The sequence below is a fragment of the Leucopleurus acutus genome (assembly GCF_964270905.1).
Source record: "Leucopleurus acutus genome assembly, chromosome: X".
NCBI lineage: Eukaryota > Metazoa > Chordata > Mammalia > Artiodactyla > Delphinidae > Leucopleurus > Leucopleurus acutus.
In genome coordinates this window covers 7405696-7431435 of record NC_139148.1, presented here as the reverse complement: position 1 = coordinate 7431435, position 25740 = coordinate 7405696, and the positions used below count along the sequence as shown (strand labels likewise).

The 25740-nt window shown below is 51.4% G+C and overlaps 1 protein-coding gene across 1 annotated transcript in view; it reads right to left on the bottom strand.

Moving 5' to 3' along the window:
- The window catches only part of CLCN4 (chloride voltage-gated channel 4), a 75851-nt gene extending 50111 nt beyond the window's left edge, over positions 1-25740 (bottom strand). Inside the window, exon 1 of the mRNA XM_082865235.1 lies at positions 25442-25740. The gene's annotated coding sequence lies outside the window, so the exon portion shown is untranslated. The remainder of the gene's footprint in view (positions 1-25441) is intronic.

Genomic DNA, 25740 nt, shown 5'->3' with positions numbered 1-25740 from the left:
ACATGTACCCCAATGTTTATTGCAGCACTATTTACAATAGCCAGGACATGGAAGGAACCTAAGTGTCCATCGACAGATGAATGGATAAAGAAGATGTGGCACATATATACAATGGAATATTACTTAGTCATAAAAAGAAATGAAATTGAGTTATTTGTAGTGAGGTGGATGGACCTAGAGTCTGTCATACAGAGGGAAGTAAGTCAGAAAAAGAAAAACAAATACCGTATGCTAACACATATATATGGAACCTAAAAAAAAAAAAAAAAGTCAGAAGAACCTAGGGGCAAGACGGGAATAAAGATGCAGACCTACTAGAGAATGGACTTGAGGATATGGGGAGGGGGAAGGGTAAGCTGGGACAAAGTGAGAGAGTGGCAAGGACATATATACACTACCAAATGTAAAATAGATAGCTAGTGGGAAGCAGCCGCATAGCACAGGGATATCAGCTCGGTGCTTTGTGACCACCTACACGGGTGGGATAGGGAGGGTGGGAGGCAGATACAAGAGGGAGGAGATATGGGGATATATGTATATGTATAGCTGATTCACTTTGTTATACAGCAGAAACTAACATACCATTGTAAAGCAATTATACTCCAATAAAGATGTTAAAAAAAACCAGATGAATGGATAAAGATGTGGCACATATATACAATGGGATATTACTCAGCCATAACGAAGAATGAAACTGGTCATTTGCAGAGATGTGGATGGACCTAGAGCCTGTCATACAGAGTGAAGTAAGTCAGAAAGAGAAAAACAAATATCGTATATTAATGCATATATGTGGAATCTAGAAAAATGGTACAGATGAACCTATTTGCAGGGCAGGAATAGAGACGCAGACATAGAGAATGGACATGTGGACAAGGGGGCTGGAAGGGGAGGGTGGGACGAATTGGGAGATTAGGTTTGACATGAATACACTACCACGTGTAAAACAGATAGCTAGTGGGAACCTGCTGTGCAGCACAGGGAGCTCAGCTCGGTGCTCTGTGATGACCTAGATGGGCGAGACTGGGGGGGTGGGGGCAGGGAGGGAGGTCCAAGAGGGAGGGGATATATGTATACGTATAGCTGATTCACTTTGTTGTACAGCAGAAACTAACACACCATTGTAAAGCAACTATACTCCAATAAAAAAAAATAATAATAATGTTTTAAAAAAAAAACCTTAAGTGTTTCATGAAAACACATTTTCCTTACCACCCTGCATGTTCCCTCATTCCCAAAGTTTGTCTAATCAGTCCTTTGATGTCTGTAGCTCACAGAAGGGACCTGATGGATTCCAGTTCTGCTCAGGGAGATTAAGCAAGTCAAACTGAACTTTTGGGGGACCTGCTGCGATTTCTGTTCACCAAGAACTCGTGAGGCCATTAAAACATGAATCTATGCCTGGCGTTTTAAATATCTTCTCCTGAAAACTCCTCAAAGTGTTTACATTAATTAGAGACTATTTTCTTTCAAACGAAATACATCTACTCAAAGTGAAAAGACCACTAACCGAGAAATTTGCGTGAATCCCATCTGGCTGTGTGACCTCCGCTGACCCCCGCTGACCTTCACCGCCCTCCTCTCAAAAACTACAGTCCTGGGCTGGACTGTTTCTCAGGTGCTTTCCACCCAGAGCAGATGACACAGAGACTGAAACTTAGTACCAGCCCCTTCCACACGCTCGGGGACAAGCAAACAATCTTCAATTCATCAAAACTTTTTTTTTTTTTTTTTTTGCAGCACGCGGGCCTCTCACTGTTGTGGCCTCTCTCATTGCGGAGCACAGGCTCCGGACGCACAGGCTCAGCGGCCATGGCTCACGGGAGCAGCCGCTCCATGGCATGTGGGATCTTCCCGGACCGGGGCACGAACCCGCGTCCCCTGCATCGGCAGGCGGACTCTCAACCACTGCGCCACCAGGGAAGCCCCATCAAAACTTTTTGTCTCTGCACAGATATTGGTTAAGCCTAGGGAACTTTCCAGAAATTTCAGAGCTGTCTTCACTGCCAGCTGTTTCTATCAGTCATTACAGAGCAGAAAATCATTTGAAAAAAGAACATACTCTTCACTGTTGGCAAAATTGAGATCATCTGAGTGATAATCTCACATCCTCAAAAGCTATAGTGATATCTGTGAGCATTATTGCCAGAAATGGGAACCCAAAAGTGCAACTCAGAAAAGATTATTAAAAACATAGAAAAAGCAAGCCCCAGGTAAGCAGGGGGATCTTGTAACCAGCAAGAAGCCAAGAGTCCACGCTCCTGTCCTTGATGGAAACGCATGTGCACCAGTAGGTGCTAGGAAGATGCTTGTTCCTCTCCAATCAAGCCAGAGGGAAACAGAGACCAGGAAGGCCGGGGCTGGCCTGGGCATAATCACAGGGCAAGTCCAGGAAGTGAGTTATCTACAATCTTCCAACTTGCCCTGCTTTTCGTGCAACTGCTATTTTAGTAAACAGAAGTAGCAAATCTAACGTCCTCATTTTACTTACGTTCTGGAAACTGCTCTGCATTACTCATCTGGCCTGGATCTGGGGGCAGGTCTGGATTACCTGGTGGAAAAGTCAGGCCTTCCCCCTGTCAACCTTCGAGTCACCTGTGCTTGGAAGGGCAGCACGAAAGAGCAGGCGAGGTGGCTGTCATCTTGGGACCTTCTCCTTCTGGCTACAGAGGTGCACTATCTAATTCCAGAAGTTTTCATCCTCTACAAGTAACCCCATGCCCACAGCAGTCCCTCTCCTGGCCCAGCCCCTCGTAACCACTCATCTGCTTTCCTTCTCTACAGATTTGCCTCTTCTGGACACGTCACAGAAATGGCATCATATCATATGCGGCCTTTTGTGTCTGGCTTCTTTCTGTTATTATAATGTTTTCAAGGTTTGCCCATGTTGGAGCATCAGTGCTTCACTCCTTTTTATGGGTGAATAATACTCCATTGTATTTGATATACACACGTTGTATTTGTCTACTCATCAGCTGATGGACATCTGGGCTGTTTCCACTTTGGGGCTATTGTGACTAATGCTGCTATGGTCATTCCAGCCTTCATGTAGACATGTATTTTCAGTTCTCTTGGGTAGATACCTAGGAACAGAATTACTGGGTCATATGGTAAGCCTACGTTTAACCTTTTGAGGAGCTGCCAGACTGAAATCACTTTTCTTAAGTAAGTTTTTTATTGAAATAAACATCTATCCATAAAAAGGCAAAAGTCCTAAGTGTACACCTCCTCAAATTTTCACAAAGTGAGCTCACGCACATAACCAGCTCCCAGATCAAGGACAGAACGTGACCAGTGCCCAGAAGCTCCCTCACGGCCCCTTCCAGGCCCCTACCCCACCCGTAAAGGTAATCACTATCCTCACACCACAGATGAATTTTGCCCGTTTTTGAACTTTATATAAACGGGATATTTTGTTTCCAGCTTCTTCTGTTCTACACTGTGTTGTAAGATCTACCCATGGTATTGAGTTTATCTAACTATCATTCGTTCATTCTCTATGCTCTACAACAGTGAACTTTTTCTATTAAGGGCCAGAGAGTAAATATCTGTAGCTTCGTGGGCCATGTGGCCTCTGTCGGGACTACTCAACTCTGCCACTGTCACGTAAAAGCAGCCAGAGACAATACACAAATTAATGGCTGGGGCTATGTGGCAATGAAACTCGACTTATCAACAATGAAGTCTGAATTTCATATAATCTTCACCTGTCACCAAGTATTATTCTTCTTTCAGTTTCTTTCCATCATTAAAAAATATAAAAATCAATTCTTAGCTCATTTTGGCTCAGGCAGTGAGCTGGATTTGGCCCACGGGATGACGTTCTTTGCCGCTTCCTGTCCTATAGTATTCAATGGTGCAAACAGACCCCAGTGAGTTTATCCATTCTATTGTGGGCTGGCCTTGCCATCCTTCTCCTCCCTGTGCCCTCGCAGTAACTCAATTGCCATTCAGGGCTTGGCAAATGTTTCCTACAAAGGGCCAGATGGGAAATATTTTCAGCTCAGGGGCCATGCAGCCTCGGTCACAATTCGTCTACTCAGCCCTTCGGTCGTTGAAACACAGAGCAGCCCAGACAGAGCAGAAAGAAGACACGTGCCTGTGTGCCCTGACGTGCGACCTACAGAAACAGGCCGCGCTCGGGGGCTGCTGGGCGCTACTTGACACAAGCAGTCACGGGCCATCTGCCACCTGCCAGGCCCTTGTCCACAGTGCCAGAGCCACCGGCAGGCCGTCAAGCCTCACCTACCAACAGAAGCAGCAAAGCAAGCACCACCATCCACTGGGAATGTACAAAGATGAAGAGACATGGCCTTCCTGCACAGGATTCTGGAAGGGAAGGATGGGACCCTGCAAATGCAAGCACAGGACCTCCCGAGCGACGTTACAACCTGGAAGCTGCAAGGGAATAAAAGGTAGTTCTTAACACACACACATACACATCAAGGTTTCTAGGATGTCCTACCATCGGAAAAGTTTCTCCAACAAATTAGCTATCCAAATGCTTCAAGACACCAGATGCCCCTGGCTTGTGAATACGAATATGGTCATAGCATCACTTTGACAAAGTGGTCAAGGCCATCAGGGCTAGAGGTCACACATACTCACAAGAGACCGTGAAAGGAGTAGGACACAAGGAGGAGAGGGTCCCAGAACACTGAGTTCAGAGCCAGGCCTTAGATGACAACTAAAAAAAAATATATGGAAAAAAGCTTCATGTCTTACAGATTTTCCAGAATCTCCAACAACCAATCACAAGTCACTTTTCTTGCAACCTGCATGGATTACAGCAGGCACTAAACTCAGGGCTGACGTCTGCTGGCCGCCAGCTCCTTGGTGCTGGCCGCTCCTCTGAAGGCCACCAGCCTGGGCTCCCTGGGGCTCAGAGGGGGTGTCACTGCACCACGGGGCCACCAGAGGGTGCTGTGTGAGCAGCCTTGCTGCCTGGGGCAGCTGAGTCCACTGGGCGGGGCCTGCCTCCTCTCCATCTGCTCCAACCAGTACCCCGCCCTGCCTCACCTGCCATCCTTCCCTCAGCCTCCTTTAGCCCCAGCTCCTGCCTCAGGTCACAGGAACTCCTGTCTCCACAGCCCATGGCTTCTGCTCTGTGCCCTGAGCAACTCAAAGCCAATTCCTGCTCCGACCCGTGGCCACTCCTCTGTCACCTTCAGTGGCTTCTCGGCTTCTACACACCCTCTGACTCCAGTGCTTCCCAAGGTGTGCTTGCAGTGGGTGTGTCTCACACAGCCTGCTGACCGAAGAGTCGAGTCGCGTCAGAATCCACACTGTGTGATTCCATCTACGTGGCATCCTATAAATTATACGTTAGGGGGTGACATGGAGACTTCGTGTTCGATCCATTAAGCCATACAGTCAGGTGTTATGCACTTTGGGGCGTGTTTGCTATACTTTGCAATTTGAAGAAGTGTTTGAAAATGTGGGCTGCCCATCAGGAAATGCAGCTTCTTAGGCACGATTCTCATTTGTGGCTTTTGCCCAGCACATCTGTTCCTTCTTCCAGCGATAGTAGTGTCATTTTTCTTTGGAGCACAAGCCCTTCCCCACTCTCCACGGTCCTGGAGGTTTGGGTAGAAGGGGACTATGGTGGGAAGGAAAGCTCCAGTTCGATGGGCAGGGACTTCGGGGCTGTCTAAAAACGCTCACTTTCTTTTGAGATGCAGAAGTGTTTGGAGAAGAAGAGGATGCTCTGAAAGAGCCCTCTGACAGGCCCGTGGAGGGAGGCCTGGAGGAAGAAGCTGAAGGGGGCATGGGGGCTTAGGACACCTGGGCCCTGCAGGCCAATGTGGGTGCCTCGCCAGCCCCGCCGAGCCTGGGCTGCTCACCTGTAAAAGGGCTGAGCGCCCTCCGAGGTGGCCTGGAAACGGGCAGAGAAACGCCGGCACCTGGCATTCGCTAGACGAGCTGGTTACTGACTAGATGGCAGTGCAGCCGAGCATCTAGCTCCGCACAGGGGTGCAAGAGCAGGTCATTCTCGCCCCCAGAACTGTCCCTCCCCTCCATTTGGCACCAAAGCTTCCCCTCCCCACCGTGGGCACGTGACCCAGGCTGGCCAATGACAGTCTCCAACCGCCAGGCACAGCGACTGGCTGTGGGGCCAGCAGGGGACCCATGCAGTGCCACATGCGGACGACAGAGAAAAGGAGGACCCTCTTTCCAGGGGAGTGGCTACCCTGGGAGCCACCACCTCTACGGCGGGTCTACAGCGGGGGGATGAGACCGGGCGACACAGACCAAAGATGGATGGACCAGTGGCACCCAACAGGTAATTCTGCCCCCAGGGGTCACTGGGCACATTTTGTCACATCTGACAGGGGTGCTGCTGGCATCTAGTGGGTGGAGGCCAGGGATACTGCTCAGCGCCCTACAGTGACCAGGACGGCCCCAAGTGCCGACAGCGCTGAGGCGGAGAAATTCTGCCTTAATTCAAAACTGGACCAAACGAGCCTTTTGGGCACTTCCCTGCAGGGGTTATATTTGGGGGCCCCAGAGTCAACTGGTGACCTTTGAACCATGTGGATTCACAGGTCATTTCTCCCCAAAGTGGCCTTCCAGGGCCAACTGTGTCCCTAAGCAGCCACTTGGCAGTGCCTGGAGACATTCTCAGATGTCACAATTGCGGGGGAGGTCGGGGAGTGGCATCAAGTGGGTACAGGCCAGGGATGCTGATAAACATCCTAAATGCGCAGGACGGCCGAACAGCAAAGAACGGCCCGCGCCAATGTCAACAGCGACAGCCGAGAAACTGAATAAGTAAGGGCCTTCCAGTTCCTGAGGCCGGGTTCCCTGGCTCCTGCCAACGCCACCAGTTCTCCCCGCCCTGACAGCGAGAGCGGCGCCCCTCCCACCAGTTCTCCCCGCCCTGACAGCGAGAGCGGCGCCCCTCCCACCAGTTCTCCCCGCCCTGACAGCGAGAGCGGCGCCCCTCCCACCAGTTCTCCCCGCCCTGACGGCCAGAGCAGCGCCCCTCCCACCAGTTCTCCCCGCCCTGACAACCAAAGCGGCGCCCCTCCCACCAGTTCTCCCCGCCCTGACAACCAAAGCGGCGCCCCTCCCACCAGTTCTCCCCGCCCTGACAGGCAGAGCAGCGCCCCTCCCACCAGTTCTCACGGCCCTGACGGCCAGAGCGGCGCCCCTCCCACCAGTTCTCCCCGCCCTGACAGCGAGAGCGGCGCCCCTCCCACCAGTTCTCCCCGCCCTGACAGCGAGTGCGGCACCGTTCCCACCAGTTCTCCCCGCCCTGACGGCCAGAGCAGCGCCCCCCCACCAGTTCTCCCCGCCCTGACGGCGAGAGCGGCGCCCCTCCCACCAGTTCTCCCCGCCCTGACAGCGAGTGCGGCACCGTTCCCACCAGTTCTCCCCGCCCTGACGGCCAGAGCGGCGCCCCTCCCACCAGTTCTCCCCGCCCTGACGGCCAGAGCGGCGCCCCCCCACCAGTTCTCCCCGCTCCGACAGCGAGAGCAGCGCCTCTCCTACCTTCCCACACATTTGGAGCACTGGGCAGCTGGCTAAAATGCGGATTCTGATCCAGCATGGCCAGGGTAGAGCCTGAGACTCTACATTTCTCACAAGATGTTGCTGCCGGTCTGCGGACCACACTTTGAATATAGAAAAGGGACCGGGCTGAAGTCAGAAACCCAGGGAAGAGGGAGGGGTGAATTGAGAGATCGGCACTGACATATACACACACTAGCAGACAGTTAAGAACCTGCTGTACAGCACAGGGAACTCTACTCAGTGCTCTCTAATGGCCTATATGGGAAAAGAATCTCAAAAGAAGAAACGCGGGGAGCCAGGCGGGACTGGGGGCCAGAGACAGAATCACGGCCCAAGCAGATTACGAAGCCGTAGTCAGGGGCTTCCCTGGGGGCTCAGTGGTTGAGAATCTGCCTGCCAATGTAGGGGACACAGGTTCGAGCCCTGGTCCGGGAAAATCCCACATGCCGCGAGGCAACTAAGCCCGTGCGCCACAACTACTGAGCCTATGCTCTAGAGCCCGTGAGCCACAACTACTGAGCCCACGTGCCACAACTACTGAAGCCCGCGCACCTAGAGCCCGTGCTCCGCAACAAGAGAAGCCACCGCAATGAGATGCCTGTGCACCCGCTCGCCACAACTGGAGAAAGCCTGCGCGCAGCAATGAAGACCCAACACAGCCAAATTAATTAATTAATTAATTAATTAAATTTTTTAAAAAAGAAGCCATGGTCAGAGGCAGGCAGGAGGGCAGGTGTCTTGGGGGCTGAGAAAGGAGAGCTCTGCGGAGGCGCGGTGAGCAGGTCCCAGGCCGGTCCCAGCCCTGGCTGCACAGCCCAATCACCTGGGGCCTTTCACAAAGGCCCCCCCCCAACCCCAGGTCCAGCCCGGAGTAGTTAAATCCGGGTCTGGGGGACCCAGGTATCAGCATTTCTAAAGCTCCCCAGGTGCTTCCAAAGTGCAGCCTCTCAGGTGAGACCCTGAACCAGGCTGGGATGAGCCCATGAATCCCCTGCGGTCTTATTAAAATGCAGATTGTGATCCTGGAGGGGGGTTGGGGAAGAGGGCAGTCTTGGAGCTCCTGCCTTTGAAGAGTGTCACACCTCTACTCAAGGGCTGCATTACCACGATCATCATCATGAACTTGTAATCCAGTGTAAACCCTTTCCCCCCAGCCCCTCCTCCTAGGGCAGCCAGGCCAGCTCCCCATCCACTCAGTTCTCTGACGCGGGAGGAAATCAGGACCTTAAAATGAATGCGGGGACGCCGGCCTGCCTTTATTCATGCCCTGGATCTCTGTGCACACAACACCATGACACTCTTCAAAAATGCAATCCAGGGCTTCCCTGGTGGCGCAGTGGTTGAGAGTCCGCCTGCCGATGCAGGGGACACAGGTTCGTGCCCCGGTCCGGGAGGATCCCACATGCCCCGGAGCGGCTGGGCCCGTGAGCCATGGCCGCTCAGCCTGCGCGTCCGGAGCCTGTGCTCCGCAACGGGAGAGGCCACAACAGTGAGAGGCCCGTGTACCGCAAAAAAAAAAAAAAAAAAAAAAGCAATCCAATACAAATTCACAGCTAACTTCAAATTACACAGCAGACATGGGTTTCCCAATGTGCTCGTGTGGATAAAGAAAAAAAATTTCTTTTGCCATGCATGTTTCAGGCTATAGCAAACATTTGTTAAACATACCAGTATCTTCTGCCCCCACAATGCTGGCTCACACACACACACACACACACACACACACACTCACACTCACACACACACAAAGGGACTTATGGGACTCCATCAAGTAAACAAATATATGCATATGGGAGGCTCAGAAGAAGAGAAAGAAACAGGCAGACACAGGGAGGAGGTGCCCATCCATGGCTCTCCCGGTGCCTCCTACCCAGCATTCCTGCCACAGCCCAAGGAAGTTAGAGGGAAGCCTTGACCTTGGTCGTTTCAGCCACAGTTGTAATACTGCCGCATGACTACACGCATGTGAACTGCCCTGGACACACGGCTCTGTCGTCCCCACCCAATTTCTAGAATAACTACTGTACCTGATGCTCCCAGCGCCCCACCCATATCCCTCAAGACCTTCCAGTGAGCTCCAGCTGATTCCCAGCTGTATGTGTGTGCCTGAGGTCACTGCCTCCGGCCCCGTGGAAGGTGGCTCTGCTCGCGTGGCACGCCTGAAGAGCATTACTGGGAGCAGGTATTAACCGATGTCTCGGGAACTGGTGCATAAATACTCCCACTCCCTCGCCCCCTGAATGGGGTCATTTCAAGGCATGTGTTTCATACCTGTGCAGAAAAGACTTAGCACTGCAGGCCAGAGACTGCTCTCTTCAGGAAGGCCTGCTGGCAAGGCTGGCCCTCGGCTGGCACCTGGGAACGTGGATTTCAGGAGGGTTGACACCATCCCCAGAACTGATAAGAATGGCTCGGGGTACCTAAACTGGCTGTCCAAATACTGTGACTGATACTGAACCCCTGCTCTCCTTCTGGGAGTCTGGAATTTTGATACAAGCTGGACAGAGAGTGCCTACAGGACCAGCCCCCCAACAGAAATCTGGGCACTGAGACTAACAGGCTTCCTGGGTAGAGAGCACTTCACCCGTGTTGCCTCAGCTCACTGTGGGAGAAGGAAGCACATCCCTGTGGGACTCCACGGGAAGAGGACTCTGGCAGCCGGAGCCTGGTTTCCTCCAGACTTTGCCCCATCGCCTTTTCCCTTTGCTGATTTTGCTTTATATCCTACCATCAGAGGAAGTCACAGCAGCTAAGACAACTATACACCGAGTCCCCTAGGTCCTCCTAGTGAACCCACAGGTGACTTGGGGAGCTCGTGACACTGCAAGCATCATTTCCTAGAGTTTCCAAAGCATGCAGTTAAGCTCCGGCTGCCCACATGGGGAGCTGCATTAACAGCCCAGGCTCTAACGGGTGCCTTCTTCTCCCAGTCGCCCCTCCCAGGGTCCCTGCAGCACCCAGGAAACACCCTGCACCAGAATCCTCGTCTCAGGGTCTGCTTCTGAAAGAACCCAAATGAAGGCAGCATCGCAGGCCATTTTCTCTTTCTTCAACCAGGGATGCCTTTGCCTGCGTAAATCCCTGAGTGATGTTTACCGCCCGGTACAAATGGGCAAAATCTTCATGACCTAGGGCTAGGCAGAGGTTTTAGGGATGACACCAAAGCACGACCCTTAAAAGAAACCAAATGGGTAAGTTGTACTAATGGACAAAGTAAAACCTGCCATCCATGCAAGAACGCAGGAAAACTCGCTGACACACTTTATTGATTGCAACAGGTGACCTGGCAAATCGGGAGGGCTGGGTCCCTGTCCCGCCCGCAGACATTCAGCTTCAGCAGCTCTGGGGCAAGGCCCGAGAATCTGCATTTCTTACAAGCTCCCAGGAAGACTGCTGCTGCTGCTGGCCCGCAGACCGGGCTTTAACAACCAGGGGCCCTTATAACCCTTCATTCCGCTCCTGTTCCCCACTCCATTTCCTTCCCTGCATCCTTCCCGTCGTGTTTTAATTACTACTATTTTGATTATCGATCTTACTTATAAACTGGAATCACTGTTTCAAAGCTTGCTGCCTCTGAGCTCCTGAGGGCAGAGGCCTGCGTTACTCACCCCCATCTACCATCTGCACCTTTGAGGCAGTGTTTGCTGAGCCTGCTGTACAGTTACAATATCCGTTAACCCTAAAAAGCTCCACCCACCGCATACACGATCTCTCCTCCACAAGGAGCGTTATTAAAACTACATCCATCTAGACCCAGAGATGATCACACTCAGTGAAGTAAGTCAGACAGACAAATACCATATGACATCACCTATATGTGCGATCTTAAAAAATGATACACGTGGGGCTTCCCTGGTGGCGCAGTGGTTGAGAGTCCGCCTGCCGATGCAGGGGACACGGGTTCGTGCCCCGGTCCGGGAAGATCCCACGTGCCGCGGAGCGGCTGGGCCCGTGAGCCATGGCCGCTGAGCCTGCGCGTCCGGAGCCTGTGCTCCGCAACGGGAGAGGCCACAACAGTGAGAGGCCCGCGTACCGCAAAAAAAAAAAAAAAACAAAAAACCAAAAAAAATGATACACACGTGAACTTCCTTACAAAACAGAAACAGACCCACAGACACAGAACACAAACTTACGGTTACCAAAGGGGAAAGGGGGAGGGAGGGATAAGTTAAGAGTTTGGGATTAAAATATGAAATAGATAACCCACGAGGACCTACTGTATAGCACAGGGAACTCTACTCAGTATCTTGTAATAACCTGTAATGGAAGAGAATGTAAAAAAAAGAATACATATATTTACGTATATACGTATAACTGAATCACTTTGCTGTACACCTGAAACTAACACAACATTGTAAATCAACTACATTTAAATAAATATTTTTTTAAAAAACAAAATTACATCCATCTAGAGATAGAAAACGCTATCAAGCAGTCAGCTCAATGCTTGAGACATCACCGCACAGGCACACTCAAAAATACATACAAGAAAGATAGCTTACCTGTGAGTATACACAGGACAAAAAGAATACGAAAACCATACTCAAGTCACTAGACGTGAAAATGAGAGGTTGGGACACGTCTCTTTGACTGCATCGCCTTTCATATGCACCATGGTCTGCAGTTTTATCCTCTGTAGCAACGCAAGTCTGAAAGGCATGCCTTGCTTTCCCCTCCTAGGTTCGGGGGGTTTCTTTAACTGCTCGATTCATCCTGATTTTTCCCTTATTACTTTTCACCCAGGAAAAAAGCTGGGCTGACAAATATAGACAGATCTCTTCCTCGGTGCAGCCGGCCAACATCTTGGCTGACACCCAACCACAGGCATCTGACCCAGAATCTTGGGAGCCCAAAGAAGTGGACTTTGGACCCATCACAGCGGGAAGCGGGGTAGCAGCACCAAGAGTTGGCAGCCCCTTTAGCAGCCCGATGAGCCAAACCCTACTTCACATTTCTTATCCAAGTGGAGGAGGTCACAGGGAAATTGGTTTAAAACTCCCTTTAAATTCTCTCAAGAAATTTCTCTGAAATACGTTTTCATTTGTGGCCCAGAACTTTTACTCTAGGAAATCCTGTTCTACAGGATTTAAACTACGAGACTACAAGCCCACAGATACGAGAAGCTCAGCGAATCAGTACACCCCAAGCACCCAAATAAATAATAGAATAAAACCACACTAAGGAGTGGCATAATCAAATTGCTAAACCCAGTGAAAAGGCGGATATCTTAAAAGCAGAAAAAAAGACACCTATATACAGAGAAAACTATGTGACTAGACACAACCACAAGGATGAACAACCTACCGCTACATACACTCACTGACAAGGATGAAATTCGCAAACCCAATGTTAAGGGAAGGCCAGACACAGGAACACGAGTCCATTAAAACAAAGTTCCAAATAAGCAAACCGAATGTGTGGAGTTAATCAGGACAGCAGTTACCCTTGGGCTGAGGAGTGACCAGAACGGACATGGGGGTGGCTTCTGGTGGCTGGTCACGTTTTTTCTTTTTCTTTTTTTTTTTATATTTATTTAGTTAGTTAGTTAGTTAGTTGTGCCGGGTCTTAGTTGCAGCTCGCCAGCTCCTTAGTTGCAGCACGTGGGCTCCTTAGTTGCGGCGTGCGAACTCTTAGTTGCGGCATGCATGTGGGATCTAGTTCCCTGACCAGGGATCGAAGCCGGGCCCCCTGCATTGGGAGCACAGAGTCTTAACCACTGTGCCACCAGGGAAGTCCCACTTCCTGTTTCTTGATCTGGGCACTGGTTACCCACGTGTGATCACTTTGTGAAAATTCATCAAGCTGTACACTTACACTTTACACACTTTTCTGCACATATATTTCAATAAAAAATTTATTACTCAAGGCAACCCAAAGGACCCATCAACTAGAATTAAATCTCACCGCCACACTGTACAAAAGTTAGATTTTTTAGTTGGCATGCTGCAACACTTCTCTCCAGCACCTGTGAACTACTTTCTTTCTCTTTTAAAATACCTACCTAGAAAAACTGATCTCCCACTGAAATAATTCATGTCCAAAGCCTAAACCCTCTGACCGAGCAAAGGCACTGGGGTTGGCAAACCCACCATGACATGGGCTCCAAGCTGCATTACAGGCCGGAGCACGTTTCACTGGTGCAGGGAGAAAAGGGGAGATGCTCCCAAAGAAAGTGGCATCCCAGATTTGCAATGCTGGGTGCTTGAAGTGACAGCAGACATCCAGACCCCACTGGCATTTGCGGACTAGTGGAGACTGAAGTCTCCAGGCTATGAAGATCCACAGGGAAGTAGACATTTTCCTGAAATATACACAGTTGTCCATTTACTTAAATCAGTACACTGGAGCTCATCATCAATATGCCCTAACTTAACACTCAATAACCTAAACTGTGCATGGAGCTCCTCTCCTCCCCAGGTGTATTATCTAGAATGCTACATAACAAACCACCTCAGAACTCAGCAGCTTAGAATCATACACATATAATCTTACACAGTACCTATGGGCTGGGGATTCAGGAGCAGCTTGGCTGGGTCTTTCTGGTTTGAGGTCTCTCAGGAGGTTGTCGCCCAGGGCCGCAGGCATCTGAAGGCAAGTCAGTGCTGGCTGTTGGCGCAAGGGCTCGGTTCCACTGCACCCTGCGCCTCCACGGGACTGCTTGAGCGTCCTCGGGACATGGCAGTCAGCTTCCTCTAGAACAAGTGCTCCACGGGAGCGAGGTGGAAGCAGCCGTCTCTTATGACCTAGCCTGGCGAGTCACACGCCGTCCCTTCCAGCGCACCCCGCCAGTGGCAGTCAGCCCTGAGGGACTCAGCGTGGGAGAGGCTGCACCTGGCCATGAACACAGGAGGCAGTCATCGGGCCCGTCCTGGAGGCCAGTTCCCCCACTAGTCAAAGCTCCTCCCCTCCCCTCGCCATCTCACCTGAAACCCCAGCAACTTCAAATTCATTTGAGATGATGGAGTCTCGCTTTCAAGATGCAGACACCTTTAGGCGGGTGACGGGCCACGCTTCATCCACCCCCTCTAGCCAATGCTCCAGCCACCGCACGGCGCTCCCCGGGGGGGTTAGGCCCAGCGGCGCTGACACTGAGACGAGCCCCCTGGTGGCCACGTGGCGAGAGGCCGAGGGCCACGGCACCCTCGGGCGTCCCCAAGAGAAGAAAGCTCAAGCCGCAGGATGCGCAGAAAGAGACGTGAGAGTTAAAGTTTGTCAGCTTCAAAATGGTGCCTGGAGAGGGCACAGAGGGGTAGGGTCACTTCTACCTCCCCCTCCTGCTTCCGCCTTGGCCCCTGCCCAGCACCCAGCCCTCCCACACCCCTCTGACCCCCGAGGCTGGCGAGCTGGTGCAGGGCGCGGCCGCCCTCCGTGGCACGATTCCTGTGGCCCCAGGGCTGCGCGGCTATGTGTCCCCTTTCGGAACACGGCCTGCGTGCTGGGAAGCGGCCGAGGCCAACTGCACACGGCCTCCGGTGACGCAATGGACTCAGTGTTCTCACATCCCCCCCACCAGAGGGCAGGGAGATGGCCATGAGTTCTCCGCGTTCCCGGCACCCAGGGCCAAGGATGGAGACCGTCCCCAGAGCCCCCTACTCACAGTAATAAGAACAACAACGACTCTGTACAGGGCTCCCGTCCTAAGCGCTTCACACGCATCCACCACCAGAGCTCCTGACACTCTCTGAAGTAAATGCCGTCACCCTCAGGCCCACGTTACAGATCAGCAAACTGAGGCAGAGGGGAGGTTAGGTCTCAAGCCCAAGTCCCACAGACAGTGAGCGGGGAGCCAGATTCCCACCGGGGCCCCGAGGGCCCTTCCTCTTGGGTCGTGAGAGGACTGAACATGCCTCGTTCCTCTCGGGACCCAAGAGCTACCTGCTTCCACGGAGAGGGCACTGCTCGCCAAGCCTCTCCTAAACTGCGCGGAAAGCGCTCAAGTAAAGGCTGGGTTACCGTCCAACCTCCCGGGTGGGCGATGGCTCGTGTGCCCTGGAAAACACCGCTGGATTAGTTCACCTGGGTTGCCCTGACCAGCCCCACAGGCCAGGTGGCTCAAATGGCAGAAACTTCTTGTCTCCCAATGCTGGAGGCCAGAAGCCTGAGATCCAGGCGACAGTACGCCTGGATTGGTTCCTTGGGGGCTGTGAGGGCAGGATCCATCCAGGCCTCTCTCCCTGGCTGGTAGACGGCCGCCTTCTCCTCGCGCCCCTTCACACCCTCTTCGCTCTGCGCCTGTCTGTGCAGAAACCTCCTCTTCTTATAAAGACCCCAGTCACGCTGGACTGCGGCCACCCTCGTGGCCTCGTTCTAAGTTGATTACCTCTATAAAGATCTCGTCTCCAAGTAAGGTCGTATTCTGAGGTACTACGGATTAGGACTTCACCCATGTGAGCTCTGAGAGACACAATATCAGCCCGTAACAGTGGCTGAAGACGATGCTCGTGAGAAAGGCCGAGGTGTCCCTCCCTCTCCTGGGACCTCTGCAGACCATCTTCCTCCGCAACAATCTACTTCCTGCTCATGTGGGCTACTCCCCCTCGTGGATGAAAACAATGTCACAGACACTCACAACTAGCATCTCCGTGAAGGTTAAATGCACGGAGTCCTCCAATGCAGCCTCGAGGCGTCCTTCGCAGTGTCCTCAGAGCAAGGCCACAGCGGGAACACGGCCACGGGGTGGCTTCACCGTATTCCAGCGGGGCTACCAAGGTGAGGGCTGAAATGTCAGTCAACTCCTATGTTTTGGGCAAAAAGGGGGCTGGCGGGAGGCCTGACGGAGTCAAGAGGAAAATAATGTGTCTGGGATCGCTGCGGTGGCCCCTCTCGTCCTAACCCAACCAGCACCTCCAAGGGCTCTGGTGGATGGAAACAATAAATTTTACACTGACCATCGCGACCCAGAAGGGAGGCTAAGATCCCGGCAGGAGGTAAGCTCCGGCCACCCCCAGAGACGTGGTAAAAAGTGCGGGGCGAGCCCAGGAGAAGCAACAGCAGCCACGAGAAATGAGTCAGCAGGTCCCCGGGCACCAGGGCAAGGAACAGACCTCCCGAGGGGATTAACAGAACTCCGCGTGTCTGTGTCACGCTCCCTCCAGCCAAACCCCACCCCCACCCCCACCCCCGGATCAGCGCTGCCGCTGGTGGGAGCGGGCCCCGCAGCATCCTCGGGGGGCCGAGGGCCCGGCCTAGCCCGCGGGGCTCTCCCCGCACGGGACCCCAGGAGGGGGACAGTCACCTCCAACGGGGAAGGCTCTGGTCTCAAACTTCCATCAGTCCAACCGACGGCCAGCTCCCTGCTCTCAGGACCGGCACAAGGACCTGCACGGGAGGGCTCGGCGACAGTGGACGGTGGGTGACCCAGGCTGACCAGCACGGGGTGTGGCGTAGCCCTCCAGACAGAGAACAGCCAGTTCACGGGGAAAGAGGCAGGCGGCGGGCTCAAGGGCCCGCGAGAAAGCTCGGGCGACTTCATCCACACCAGGAGGCCGGAAGGGGAGCCTTTCCAGTGTCGTATGTGGAATACAAGAGCTGTCGCCTCTGCTGTCCCTGCAAACTGCCGCCCGTCACTGGTGACACTGTGCTGACAGGTGCGGCAGGTGGCCTCCAGCTCGAGGCGCTGTAATCACACACTCACAGTGTGACCTGACCACACGTGCTCCTCTGATGTCCAAGGCCCACCTGGCTCCAAGCACGACATGGCTGCTGACTTAGTTAAGGGCACGGTCCTCTAAGCTACAGCTCACCTGGCCACCCAGGTCACCGCTCACGTGGCCACCGTCCCCACCTCCTCGCTGGCCACCCTGCTTTCTCTCTCTCACCCACCTCTGACTTTTCTCCTTACAGCAGCCACAGCCATCCTTTCAAACACAAGTCCAGAAGTGTCACTCTCCCACCCAAGAGCACCCAGTGGCTTGCCATCGCACCTAGAGTCACCAGGGTTGGTGCCACTCCTTCCGAGTCCCCATAGGGTCCGCCCAGCCACCCTTCCAAGCACCTTTCCCACCACGCTTCTCTGGGTGGTTCTTCTCTGGACACACCCACCTCCTTGCTGCCTCGCCTCAGGGCCTTTGCACTGGCTGTTCCCTCAGCCCGAGCTCTCTGCCCCCTCGATGTTCACGTGGCTCCCCCTCAGTCCCTGGTCACATATGAGCCCTCAGACGGGCCTCCGTGACCGCCCTGTCTAACCAGGGTTCTGAATCCACCACTGCCCACCCTCCGCCTCCCGCTATATTTCATGCGACAGCACAACCTATCAGTTACCTTCTCTTTCCTTGACTTGAATGTCACTTCCACCGAGGCACGAACCTTGGCCATTTGGTTCCACGGTAAACCCCAGTACCTAGACTGGTAGGTCTCAACCGGGGGCAATTTTGCCCACCAGGGAACACTTGGCAATGTCTGGAGTTCAGCTGTCACAAGTGGGGAACGGGGCAGTGGTTGCAACCCACATCGAGTGGGTGGAGGCCGGGGACACTGCTAAACATCCTACAGTGCACAGGACAGCCCTCACCACAGAGAATCATCCAGCCCAAGAGCCCATAGTGTCCAGGGTGAGAAACCCTGGCCTAGACACATAGCAGGGACCCAACAGATACTGGTTGAATAAAGAAGTAAATGAGGGAGTGAGTGAATGAATGAATGAATGAATGAATATAAAGGCTCACGTCTCATGGAAACGCCTTTGTAGTCCTCAGGATATCGGTGGTCTTTTCTCAGGGTACTAACATTTCACTTAATTTTTCATCCAACGAATATTTAATGAGCACTTACTCTGCCACGTGCTATGTGCTGGGTTTACAGTGGTGAACAAAGCACACACGGTTCCTTCCCTCAAAGAGCCTATAGTGCAAAAAAGAACATTCTGTACAAGGCATCTGCGGGGGACCTGGGCTGTTCCCCAACTCTGTCGCCACTGGTCACGTGACCTTGGACAAGTCACCTGACTTCTCGGGACATCTCTTGGTCATATGTAAAATATAAGGGTTGCTTTGATTTTTGAAGCTAGCTAGCTTCCAACATCTAAATTCTATGCATTTAATTAATCCCAGAGGTCTTTTCCTGTTTGGCATTTTTACATTGGCATAATACCACAAGCATTGATTACAAAAGCTTGAGGAATCCACACACCCATCAAGAGGGGACTGGTTAAGTAAACTTGCACACCGTCCACACTCTGGAACATGCTGTGAGCGAGCTGATGTACAACAGCTTCCAAACAGCAGGACTAAGAGAAACGAGGTCTATCAAGTACATTACTCTCCCAAGTACTTTCACAAGAAAATGGAATGAACGAATGAATCAGTGCTACATGATACAACACAGCTGAATCTCACAATCACGCTCAGTGCAGAAGCCAGACATAAGCGTGTACAGATCATAGGACTCCAGGTATATGAAGTTCAAGAACAGGCGAAAGGAAACTGTGCTGACAGACATCAGCATGGTGGTACCCTCCAGCCAGAGGATTTGACTAAAGGAGGGCAAGATGAGGCCCTGTGGGAGTACCAAGAATGTTCTCTTCAGTTGGTCAAAACCAACTGAATTAAGATCCATGCATTTCATTCCATGTAAATTACATCCTAGTGAAGAAAAAAGAAAAAGGAAAGTGCTACGTACATTCTACAGACAGATGTATTTGCATAGACATTTTCTGAAACAGTATATAAGACAGTTATCAGTGGTTGCCTTTGGAAGTGGGATGGGGGACCGGGAATGGGAAAGAGACTTTGTTTTCTTTCCATAGCCTTTATCCTGCGTGAAATCCTCCCAGAAAGCATCTATTACTATTTCGATGGAAAACAAGTCATTCAAAAACTACTTATCACTCTCTAGAAAGGAAACCACCCCTGCCCTTAGAAAGGACAACTTATCTCTGGCCAGCCCCTGACAATACAGTCAAGCAAGGGTTTGATAATAAGGCCGCCACACGTCAGAATTTGCAGAGGGCTCATACACACCCACCCTCCTCGCCACTAACTAATTCCCCCTGAGTCTGGTTTGGGAGGGTGCAGGGCTGGAGGGCTGTTGGGCAAGCTGGGAACCTCCGGGCCAGCAGGTCTCACCTGGGGCCTCAGGTTCGTGCGGTCAAGGGCACCTGGAGCTCAGGTTAAGAATGCTCCCCTTGGGGCTTCCCTGGTGGCGCAGTGGTTGAGTCCGCCTGCCGATGCAGGGGACACGGGTTCGTGCCCCGGTCCGGGAGGATCCCACATGCCGCGGAGCGGCTGGGCCCGTGAGCCGCTGAGCCTGCGCGTCCGAAGCCTGTGCTCCACAACGGGAGAGGCCACAACAGTGAGAGGCCCGCGTACCGCAAAAAAACAAAAAACAAAAAGAATGCTCCCCTTGGGCTTCACCCTCAGATCTCAATCAGAATCCCTCACATGTCCAAGAGTCTATATTTCTTTTCTACCTTCTTCTGAATTTTCTATTGTGCACATTTTCAAATACACAGCACATTATGGAGAAGAGTCCAATTAATAACACCAATCAGATTCAACCAGTGTTCCTATTTGACTGTATTTGCCTCTTCTCGCTCTCTCTCCATTCAATTGAACCGTTTAAAAGTAAATTATTGTGGTTCTCAAAGTGTAGTCTGGGAACACCATGAGGTCCCCAAGGCCTTTTAAGGGAGTCCATGCTGCCAAAAACATTCTTATAATAATTGTACATTTTTATTTGCCTTTTTCCATTCTCATTCGAGGGTACAGTGGAATTTTCCAGAGGCTACATGACATGTGATACTGCAACAGACTGAATGCAGAAGCAGGTTTGAGAATTCATCTGTCTTCTATTCAGCCATACATTAAAAAGATCTCCAAAAATGTTAAAAAAAAAACACTTTAAAAGTAACTTATTGCTCTCATTGACACTTCACCCCTAACTACTTCAGCATGCATCACTGAAAAATAAGAGTCCTGTACATATACACGTGTTAGTTATCTACTGCTGTGTAACAAATTACCCTGAAACATGGCAGCAGGAAACAACCATGTCTCATCTCACTGTTTCTGTGTCAGGAATGAGGAGTGGCTGAGCTGGGTGCCTACCACACCACAAGCTTATGGCATCTAATCAAATTTACAACAGTCTCCTCGCATGATCTAGGAGGCAGGCACATAAAAATAACCCAGGTGTCCCCAAAGCCTATTACTGATGTTTGTTCAAGCCAGGATCCAATCAAGGGCACAAGTTATAGCTGGTTATTGTCATGGACTGAATGTATCCCCCAGAATTCATATATTGAAATCCCAATCCCCAATGTGATGGTATTAGGAGGTGGGGCCTTTGGCAGGTGATTAAGTAATGAAGATGGAGCACTCACGATGCAACTAGTGCCCTTATAAGAAGAGGCCAGAGAGCTCTCTTCCCACCATGCGAGGGCACAAGAAGGCAGCCATCTGCAATGCAGAAGAGAGCCCTCACCAGAACCCAGCTATGCGGGCACCCTGAGCTCAGACTTCCAGCCTCCAGAACTGTGAGGAATAAATGTCTGTTGTTGATGAGCCACCCGGTGTGTGGTACTCTGTCACAGCAGCAGGGCTGCCTAGGACAGTCATTCCATCGCTTAAGTCTCATTTGATGGAGGATCCGCCTCCATTTTCTTTTTTTTCTTTTTTAACTTATTTATTTTATTTATTTATTTTTGGCTGCATTAGGCCTTCCTTGCTGCGCGGGGCCTTTCTCTAGTTGCGGCGAGCGGGGGCTACTCTTCCTTGCGGTGTGCAGGCTTCTCACTCCAGTGGCTTCTCCTGTTGCGGAGCACGGGCTCTAGGCGTGCGGGCTTCAGTAGTTGTGGCACGTGGGCTCAGTAGTTGTGGCTCACGGGCTCTAGAGCGCAGGCTCAGTAGTTGTGGCGCACGGGCTTAGTTGCTCCGCGGCACGTGGGATCTTCCCGGACCAGGGCTCAAACCCGTGTCCCCTGCATTGGCAGGCGGATTCTTAATCACTGCGCCACCAGGGAAGCCCTCCTCCTTTTTCATTTTCTTTCACATCATTGACTGGGTGCAGAGACAGCGCCCAATGACCCACATAGCGTGCCAAGCCATTCTGGGGACAAGCTACCTGGCCGGCTGTGGGCGCCACCTGTAAAGAAAATGGCTGAAAGTGGACAAAGGAGGCTGCCTGTGCCCCAGCCTCTGCACACCGGCTCCTTCTCGCTAAAGAACCAACCCTCCCCCAGGCGAGCAATTTTTATGGGGCCAGGAAGAGGCAGAGAGAGCGAGCTGAGGGCAAGGGTATTGGGGTAGGGGCACACCACAGTCCCAGGCCCGTGGGGGGGACAAGGATAATTGTTTGATTATAAGCTCCCTCCCCCAAACCCACTACACATAGCCCATGCCTCGCAATGCCACTGCCATGACTGCTTCCTGTCTCCCAGGAGTTTCCAGCTTGCTGACCCTCTTACAACCATCTGATTCCCCCAAGAGCCAAAGAAGCAGGACCAGCAAGTACAGTAGCCCCATTTACATTTTCGGCAACGGTTCCAAGAGGTGAAGTGGTGCAGCAAAAGCCGCTCTCTGAAGTGTCAGAGCCAGACCTTTAGCGGCCAGTCCTACACCGGAGCGTAAAGCGTGTGACCGTGACGGCCACAACGGGCACCAGCACCCGCGTTACCTCACTCCCTCCCGTCGACACCTCCACACAGGTCCTATTCCCACTTTTGCAGATAAGGATGGGGACTCTGGTCTACCCCAGTTCCAGACACGCTGGTCTACTGCTTGTGCTCTTCCCTCTTTCCCTGACACTCTGGCAAGCTAGCTTCCCAGCTACGACTGGCACACAAAACAGGCCTCCCCTTTTTGACTGAAGCTACTTCTGGAACCCCAGAGCATAAAAGTCTCTGCATTGACAACATCATGAAAGGGAATCGGATCTCTGACCAAGGGCTCAGCATGAAACAAATCATAGGAAAATGAACTCTAGAATACCAGAGCCAGAAGAACATCTAAGATCATCCAAATCAGTGGTTCTCAACCAGGGGCAATGGAGCCCCACGAAGGAACAAGTGGCAGCGTCTGGAGACATTTTTCATTGTCACAACTTGGGGGGCGGGGGCCACTGGCATCTAGTGGGTGGAGGCCAGTGATGCAGCTAAACAAACATCCTCCAGAGCACAGGACGGTGCCCACAACAAACAGATTTATCCAGCCCCAAACGTCAATAGTGCCAAGGCTGAGAAACCCTGATATAAATTCCTTGGTCACTCTGGGGACAAGAAAACTGACTCCCAAAGACACAAAGTGACTTGTCCCAGGTTCCACAGTCCCAAAGCCAGAAGTGGAATCAGGTCTCTACTACATCTGTCTCTCATCTGCTCTGTCTAGGGTTGGGCTGGGGAACAAGGGAAGGTAGGGGCCTGAGGACCTTGACTCTAATAGCCAACCTGAACCAAACGAAGAAAACTGCAGTAAATTAATTACTGAATTACTGCAGCAACACATCAGGGTGTCCAAACGCTGAAAGAAATGCCTTATTTAATTATCAACTAAAATACCATTGCTTTACAGGTCCTCCCACAGTTGCTGGATGGGTCAAATGATCCATGGTGTGAGTTCCAATACAATTCAGTGATACCACGGCTTCCAGAGGGGTCACGTTTTACAGGAAAGAACGCCACATTCTCCTCCTAAGGGTACCCACACATGTCCTGGCCTCGGGTCGTATGCGAACCAGAGAAAGGAATGTAAACACAGGCCTGAACTCTCAAAAGAGTCCATTAAAATCCCACCTCCCGTCCTGCTAAAATTGAAGTCAGCTGATCCCTCCTCCATCTGCCACTGCGTCATCAAGCCCCTTCTTTCAGCAAGCAAATTACTTAGCAATGGAATTAAAAAGAACACTGGAAATTCATGGCTTTTGGTGTTCATTTCCAGCTCCACCCCCTTCTAAAGACCTTTTTGTTCTTAACAGATGTAGCTGGTTTGCACTCTCCTACACGCACATTGGAAGCTTTATTTTATTTTATTGGATACTGTTATTTTTAAATCTATTTAAAACACCCGGAGAAAACAAACACATTTCTGACATATCCCCTTTAAATGCCGGAACCTTGCAAAATAATGCCAAACAATTTAGACCGCACATCTAGCTCTTCAAATGCTAACCAAGAAGTTTCCATTCCATTTCAAGCAAAGCAGCTTGGCTTTGAAAGAAATCAGGCTGACTACTGAGGACAAACCCCTGTAAGGAGAGTCAGTAAATGTGTCATTATTTAAGAAGCACAATGACCGTCGGTAGACAGCTATCTTTGACGAGCAGCCCCTGTCTCTCCTTACAATGCCTGTACTGTGATCATTCCTGATTTTTTTCCCCTCCTGTGAAAGAGGCCCGGGTCTTTCAGTCTGGCCCGTGCCCACTTTCCCAGGGTGCGCCTGCCAAGACCCAAGTCACGCGTGAGCCTGCAGCAACCGCCCTCCGCGCCCCCCTGCTGCCTGGTGCCTGCAGCAGCCGCAGCAGCCAGAAACCCCACTTTCGCCGACGGTCTGCAGGGGCTCCTCCTGCAGAGTCCCTTACCTGCAGTGCCGCATGGCGCAGGCCGGTCGCCCACCTGCACCGCATCCTAGAGCATCCTTTCTTCGGCTCAACGGCTGCGAGCGCGCTGACGTCACCGGGAGGCGGGCCCACGCCGCCACGTGACGCCCTCGGGGCGAGGAGGGGAGGGGGGCGGGGGAAGACCCTGGAAGTCCCTGTAGGCGAGGAGCGAGTGGCCGGGAAGCCTCGCTCTGGCCTCCTTTCAGGGCGGTGTGTTTGGTGTGGGCAGCTGGCCTAGCCTTCCACCAACTGTGGGAAACAAACGGCACACAGAAGGGGAGACCCAAATGACTCCAGGCTCCACGCAGGTAATAGGATTTCAATAAGGGGATTAGTAATGAAAGGAAATAATTTAGTCTTTTATTTTTAAGAAGTCTTTATCAAATGCAATGGAGAACTAAATAAATAAATCTATTTTGTGCAAATCAAAATGACAGTTAAAATACAGAATGCATATACATATTTTGCATAGAGGGTCCATGTTTCAAACCGTATATCAAATACATTAATTTGAAGCATATTCACTGTGGAATGTAATACTAATTGCACTGATGAATAATGCTTGTAATTACTCTCAATACCTGCATTCCAATATCAACGTGTTTTTGCCGAAGAAAACAACAGTGACCACATAGTTAACTTCTTACTTGAACATTTGACTGTTTAAAGCGCTAGTGCATGAGCACGGTTGTACTTGTGTCTGTTTTCCTAAATCTTCTGGCAAAGAATTTGATCTCTCAGACATGAAAGTTAATTCGCAATAACTCATTATTATACGTTTTCTAATTTTTATCACATTCTGCGAAAGTGAGTCATCTATTAAAGAAAATATGTACAATGTCAATATTTCTCATTCACAACTGAAACAGCCTTGCCTAGACGGACTTAGAAAATTCCAACTGTGATCATTTCATAAATTTGAAATGGCATATTTCGGACTTAAACTGTGAAGATATCAAGTTTCTTGCCAAACCACATAAACGTTTTTGAAATGTGAAAGAGCAAAAGCAGGAACTGTTTTTATTTGTATTCCAGTTTCATATAGATTAGTTTCCTTTCGTTTGAGTTCAAATTGCAATTTTAACATTCCCTTCGCTGGCGCCCCTGAAAGAGATGTGAAATGGGTTGTTTCACAAGCAGGCCAGGGTTACTTACTTGCTATTTATTGCGGCAGCTTTCATGTCCTTCTATATTTAACCCCGGGCCCTTTTACCACCATCCCCTCCTGATTAACCACATTTCTGTTCAGAAGGTCAGTCTCTAATTTGGGGCTAAATAATGGCCCTTGTCTCGCACAGCGATCGATTATTTTCAACTCGATTTGAAAAATCAACAAAGTGGCCGTACAGTATTCCAGGTCCTTCCTCTCATTTGTTTTTCTGAGTGATAAGCAACTTACCTTTTGCTTTCAGATTCCTGAGACATAAAATTTAAATGCTACCGAAATCCCCTGCTCCAGTGGGTTGAGGGTCCGCTAGAGAAAGAAACTGAGAAGCTCATTTTCCTGCCGGAGGCAGAAGCCGATTTCAGCCTTCGGCGCGCGGGGCGGGCCCCCACTACCCCGAGCCAAGAGCCAGGCTGCGAGCGTCACGTGCTCCGTCCAGCCACTCAGCCCTGCCCGGCAGGCTGGGTCACCTCGGCTCTGGAGGCCGGCCCTTCCAAACCTCATACAGTCGGTTCCTCCGGGTGCACAGAGAA